Genomic DNA, 7,449 nt, shown 5'->3' with positions numbered 1-7,449 from the left:
CAGTCTCAATATAATAATAATTTATTTTTTCAATTTCCTTTAAACTAAAAAAATTATTTTGGAGACTTACTACAATTTTAATGACCTGAATAATTTCATTTCTCCGAGTTATAATATATTAGCTTTTCAAAGCTATCAAATACTTGTGTACTACCTCACATTTCAAAACACCATTTGTATGGTTGCCATCTCCTTTTAGGGAGAAAATTATTTTCATTATAGACAAAATCATTTTATGCAAGACCTCTTCTTGCTTTACTTTTGCCTTTAATAATTTTTTTTTATAATATTTGGCAAAGTCTTTTTTTTTACGTACCATATTTACATGATCAGTGACAAATTCATTTAGCCACACTATAATATTCATTTTGGTCATAGCCAAAGCTTTTATAGGCAAGAATGACTTCTTGCTTTTACCATTTGGTAGATCATGATAAAATATACTATAGCATTAATGACTTTTCTATACCAAATTAAAATTCTTTATTTTCCTCAAACCTCCCGTAGAGGTGGGTTTTGGTATTTATCCAATCATATATATGCATGTATTTGTTCGTGATTTTCATCATATCTTGGACACATTCACTTTCATGAACGGTCGGACATCCACTATATTTATCACCAGTCACATTCTCTTCAAGAATTGGACTATAATCATATGTGCTTCATAATTTATTTTATATTCATTGTCATACCTTGATATTTATCATATTTTATACCCACCTTAACATCACTTTGAAATACCAAGTGTGTCTTCACTTTTGTTCTTCTTTTTAAGGAGGATTAATAAAACCTATCAAATTAGGTTGCACAACAACCAGGTGCCCATGCCCTTCATACAAATTGATGGTGAACAAAAAATTGCCTTCACCTTTTGAAAGACAATTTGGAGAATCCGTAGTGTTCTTCCTTTATTATTATCAAAATGATGACTATTATAATTTTGTTCCTTTACGTTCACATGCATTTTTAATCACTTGTCTTCTTTCAGACTTATATGCACTGCTACAGTATTCATTTCAAAGAATGGAGCAAATCAATGTGACAGATTGCATGACTTTCATCAAAGTGTATTATTTTTATCTTAGTCATCAATATTATTACTATGGTGCATTAGGACTTAAACCCAATGTCTTACCCATATAAAGTCGTGTTAGGCCATAACTTCGTGGGACTTAAACCCAATATTTTATCATATACATGATACATCAATATTTTAATCCGATGTCTTATCCTCTTGTTGCGATGGGACTTGAATTCACCATATTATCCTCAACCAATAGTGTAATAAGATAAGCGTAAAGTGACTCGTCCTTGTATTTTTTGAGAATTATTATGATCACTTTCTTGATCATAAACATAGAAAAGTTTAGTAACGACAACAAGATTCAACATACATAATTACTTTTGTAAACTACAACTCTTAATAACATAAACACTTAACTAGTATAATAATAAAAAAAAACTATAAAATCAAATCTACATTGATATTCTTTGGCCATAATGAAAGTGCCATATGGTGTCATGGATATCAAAATTATTACATCAAACATTTTTTTTGACAAACCGTATTTTTTTTAAAAAAAAATGCTAACAATATATTTTTAACATTAAATCGTGACATAAGCATAAATAAAACATAATTTAACCATAATATCGCACTGTATTAGGGATAGTAGTCCCATAAAGTCAAATTGTTACGTCTTTTTCTTTTGAAGAAATATTGATATCTCAATCTAAAGTGATCACATATAAAATTGCTATAATCAAGTGCAAATATAATAGCAAAAACAATGAAAAATAAATTCATACTTTGAATGCAAGCAAAGGAAATTACCCGTTCAACTTTTCTGCTATAAAATGATTTTATGAATTATATTTCTTACCTTTAATCTCTTAGCGTCGTGCTGATAACATTTTTTAAAATTAAGCCAAAAGATGAATAATATGAATGATAAAGTAGACAAAAATATTGAGAAGAGAAGACAAGAGATGAGTGTTTTTCATTCTTTCAAATATCAAGTATACAAATTTTTCTAGTATCTATAATATGAACTTTATGACTCTATTTATAGTATAACACATAGGCATATGAAAGGCTGTCATAAATATGACATTAATCATAAAGGTTATGAGGAGGTTAAAGGTGTAAGAGTTACACCCCCATAATGGTGTATGGAGTAGTGAATGATTAAATTCTTGGAGTAGTGGACATCCACAATAACTATAATATTTTACAATATGATCTATATTTAAGTGGAGTTTTTATACGATGAAAATATTACTCACTTGTATTTCCTTTTTATTTGGTGAAATTTTAATTTTATATTATTCAAATGAAAATATTCAAAATAAAATAAAATTAATTTCTCTCCCCACATTAGGTTGTTATATTTAATAATTAATAGAGATAATACATCAAAGCCCTCCTGAACTTGTTAGCAAAACTTACTTTAGACCCTAAACTAATCGAGCAATTGTTTACCCACCTTATGAACTTTAAAGTGTATTATTTTGGCCCCTTAACAGCTGACGTGGCCAAAAAAAAAAAAGAAAGAAAGGCGTGTTTTAGTGAAAAAAAAAAGTATAAATTTTTTTAGTGGGGCCCACTTTAATATTTTTAAACATTATTTTTTTCCCTTCTTTCTCACACCCCACTACCCATTTCTTCTTCTTTTTTTTTTTTTCACTTTTATTCACCAAAATCTTCAATCAAACACACAATAATAAAATACATAAATTATACAACAATTAAACTTTCCGATAAAGATCAAGAATCAACAAATTAAATTTCAAAAACACATAAAAATCAATTCTTTAAGGTGACATTCTCCAAGAATTTGCTAAATTTCAACACCCAAAAAATTCAAAAAGCATCAAATCACAGAAAAAAAATTCATTTAAATTTTTAACCATTGTTTTTTTTTCCTTCGAAATTTTCAAATATCAGAAATCACTACACTTAAACAACATGAGAAAGAAGAGATCAATAGCATCACGAGTAACTTGTTCAAATGTTTATTGCTTTATCAAAGTGAAACTTTAGTTTCTTCACAAATCAAGATATTGAAACTATATTTATCAACCTTATTCCTTCAACCAAGTTTACAAGCTAATTATAACCATGAAATTGAGTAGAAAAATAAATTCTACAAATTTTCAACCTTATTCAATTTAATAAAAAATCTGATCGACGAACTTTCCTAGAGCACCAGCGACGGAATTCTTCACCAGAAAATGCTAAAACCAGCGATCAGAATCAGTTGCAGCAGTCCACCATCGCTGTCGTTGCTCCAGCGATGAAGGTCAGTTGTTCATGGAAGGACGAAGAAGAAAAAGGAATGAGGTTTGTGGAGCGGAGGTTAGTTGTTGTTCATGGGAGGAGGAAGAAGAAAGAGGAGGAACGGACAGGGGTGGGGGTGAGGGGGCCTGTTTGAAGAAGAAGAAGAAGGAGGAGAAATCGTGGGATCGGGTTGGGGGGGCTGAAGAAGAAAGAAGAAAGAGAGGGGAATTTATATATATATATATATATATATATATATATATATATATAAACAAATATATATTTTATATATATAGAAAAATAGTATATATATATATTTTTCTTTTTTTTTTAAATATATAAAAATAGTATGTGTGTGGAATTACTTTTTTTTTTAAAAAAAATTATAATTTCTTGCATGGCAATGACATGTCACTGATTTGGCTATGACGTGGCTCAACTTGGGGCGTGTGTACTTCACTCTCCGCAGTGAGAGTGGTATAATTTTTTTAGGGATAAAAAATTCACTTTAATGTTAATAAGGGGGTATATAATTGCGCAATTAATTTAGGATTTAAAGTAAGTTTTGACCACAAATTCAGAGGTGTTTCGATGTATTATCTCTAATTAATATAGTAGAATAATAACAAATAAAAGATATATCATTACATCAACACTATTCGAAAATAATTTCAAATTTAATTTCTTTACAATGTCTAAATATAATTTTTAAAATATAATTTTTTAATCTTTAAAAATTAAATTAAGTGATGAACTTTCTTCATATTATATAATGGTACTACAATCTATATACTAATTAATATAAGAATTTAATTTAAGTAATATAAAATGTGAAGTATTTTTTCTTTCCATCTTTACTTATTCATTTTTACTTGTTATATTTTTTAAGAAACAAAAAATAAAAAAATATTTTAACTATATTATCCATATTAATTATAAGTCATCTAAGTGTTTATTATTATTATTATTATTATTATTATTATTATTATTATTATTATTATTTTATTATTTTATTATTTTTATTTATTATTGTTTATTATATAAAAGAATGAGTAGGTGGGATGATCAAGGACATTCTTGTCCTTTCAAAAAGAAAAAAGAGTGAATAGGTGGGATGATCAAGGACATTCTTGTCCTTTCAAAAAGAAAAGTTTATTATATGCTTATTTTATAAGCCTCAGAGTTTATACATCAATTTTTAATGACAAAAAAAAAATTCAAATTATTTTTATAAATTTTAATTCTATTTTAAAATTATATAATATCTTACATAGACCCCACAGTTTCCTTCACAACTTTCTATAAATATTTTTGACTTTAATAAACAATACTCTTTTCTATACCCTTTTATAAGTTCTACCCTTTTATAAGTGGTGAAGTTTCAATTGTTTTATTAAAATGAAATGTCTACCAGAAAATTAAATTAGTTTTTTTCTTTGCACATTTAGCTATAGTAAATTATTTATTAGAGTAGTAAAGAAATAAAAAAGATATATTACTCCCTTCGCTTAAAAAAGAATGATCTACCTTAACTTGATATGAAGTATAAGAAAATAAAGAAATTTTTTGTATGTTGTAGTCATAAATTAAAGTTATGTCAAATATGCCAAAATGTCCTTTATATTGTCATTCTAAACATGACAAATGAAAAGTTGAAATTGAAGTATTGCCAAAAGAAAGAAATTCATTTATTTTTAAAAAAATAAAACAAAAATAGATCTTTATTTTTAAAATTGAGAAAGTAATAAGCATCTACAACACATTCATCTATGCACAGTTCACATCATTCTAAAATAATTTCAACTTCAACCTTTTACGATATCTAAAATACTTTTAAAATATAATTTGTTAAACCTTAATTAGTAATTTAAGTAGTCAGTTTTGTTCATACTTTATTATGATTTATGAGAATTTATGTGATAATCTTTTTATTAAGTGTAATTTTAAATAATATACTTGAATTAAATGGAAAGAATAATTTTAAATTTAAAGAGAAATTATATTTAAAGTTTGTTCCATTTAAACATTTTTTTCAATCGTGATGTCCAGATGAGTTTTCTAGTACACTTTAATACACTTTAATACTATATAAGATAAGACATAAAGACAATCGTTTAACATTATGATTCATTAAAACGTTCATCTAGTAGGTCCTTAATATCGTTTGTTAAACACTCATAAAATGAATTTAAATATATTTAAAATCAATTTATGTATGAATTAGGATCCTTTATTGCTTCGAATGATTCTATAGAAAATTTTAATAAATAGATATTTATAATTTTAATTTATCCTCTTGTATAATTTTTAAATAAAGTAGAAAAAATATTAAAATTTATTCTTTAATCTAAAAAATGTGTTTGACCTGATGTTAAAATAAGACTTAGAGTAAATGATATTTTAATATTAATTATGAAAACTTAAATAAGTTGCAAGATATTATTTGATTTTATAAAAATAAAAAGTTATATTTTATTATATAGTATGATTTCTACTTATTTTTTTTATTGTGTTTATTCAAAAATATTAATAATTATTTTTTTTAAAAAAAGTAATCAAAAAACTATAAATATATTTAAATTTATACTATTGGATCCATAAACGGGCCTTGCACTATCTAATATATAATAAATAAATGAGAATAGGAGGAAAATGACCTCGTTCCATCTATTTAAAGAGAAGGAAAGAAACGTCTAAAACACACCTTTACCTGTTCTTCTTTAAAAGTAAAGACGTAGATTTTTCTAAATAATTAGGTCTTGAGATTTTTGACAAATGGCACTGCTTATGCAATTTTTGCTATAATATATGAACCATATAGACTTCTGAAAAATGAAGTTCATATAATTTCCAGTAAAAAGAAAACGTGTTAGGTTAACTTCCAGATGAAAAAAAAGTTACAGCCTGTTTGGATGGTGGTTTGCCATGATTTCATAATATATGGTATGATGTAATATAGTATGGTATAGTATGGTATGGTACAGTACCATGTTTGGATGGATTGTATCGTTTACTGCGGTTTAATAATAAATTTTTTATTTGGTTTGATGGTATGGTACGGTATGGTAACAGGTAAATTTACTAAAATACCCCTAATTGTAATACATTTGAGATATCAACTCTTTTATCCATATCAGTGCTAGCGTAACCAGTTGTCCTTTCTTTCTTGATGCTTCTCATAGCTACCCGATGATCCTTTTAAGACGCCAAATTCATAAGGGTATTTGCTAAACAAAGATTTGACGAACGCAAACTAATGCAATCGGGAAGTACTTCCCAATCAATAAAACCATTGGTATATATGTATGTATCTTAGAGTTCAAAAATCATTCCTATGTATATGCTTTTTGTGCATTCACTTTGTTTTCCTCCATTTTAATTTTCAATTTTTTTTTATCGAATTGAGTTTTTATTGGCATTAAAAACTACTACTACTAAATAACTGTGATCATTTTTCTCACTCTTTGAATTTTTATATTGCTAACAGGAAGTCTTGCAATCTTCGATCTTGTTAACAAATGCGTAGTCTTAGCATATATTTTGTTGATAAGGATAAAATAGGATTAAAGAAAATTATATAAGGGTATAGTTGAAGAAGAAAAATGAAAATCATGGCACACCACCAATTTGGTGGTTCAATAAATTGCTTCATTCCATGGTTATCAAACCATGGAATAGTAACATACCATACCACCATTTTAGAAAACCATGGAAACAAACATAGTTCCCATGGTAACCATACCATACCATACCATACCATGGGAAACCACCATCCAAACAGGCTTGGTAGTACTTATGTTTTTCATTATGAATAACATCATTTTCATTTGAGAAAAGACATCTTTTTCCCCTGAACTTTTCCTCCAAACTCACTTTAACACTTAAACTTAACTTCTGTTTATTTACCCCCCTTAACATCTTTAAAGTGTATTTATTTCACCCCTCAAAACTAAATACCACTTTCACAACGGAGAGTGGGTTACACACGCGCCATGTCAGTGCCAAATTAATGCCACATCATTTCCAGGTCATTGCCACGTAAGAAATTAGGATTTAAATAAAAAAAGAATTCCACACACATACTATTTTTATGTATTTTTGTTTTAAAAAGCAAAAAATATATATTTACTATTTATATATATATATATATATATATATATATATAT

The sequence above is a fragment of the Capsicum annuum genome, chromosome 12 (assembly GCF_002878395.1).
Source record: "Capsicum annuum cultivar UCD-10X-F1 chromosome 12, UCD10Xv1.1, whole genome shotgun sequence".
Taxonomy (NCBI): domain Eukaryota; kingdom Viridiplantae; phylum Streptophyta; class Magnoliopsida; order Solanales; family Solanaceae; genus Capsicum; species Capsicum annuum.
Note: the sequence above shows the minus strand (reverse complement) of the source record.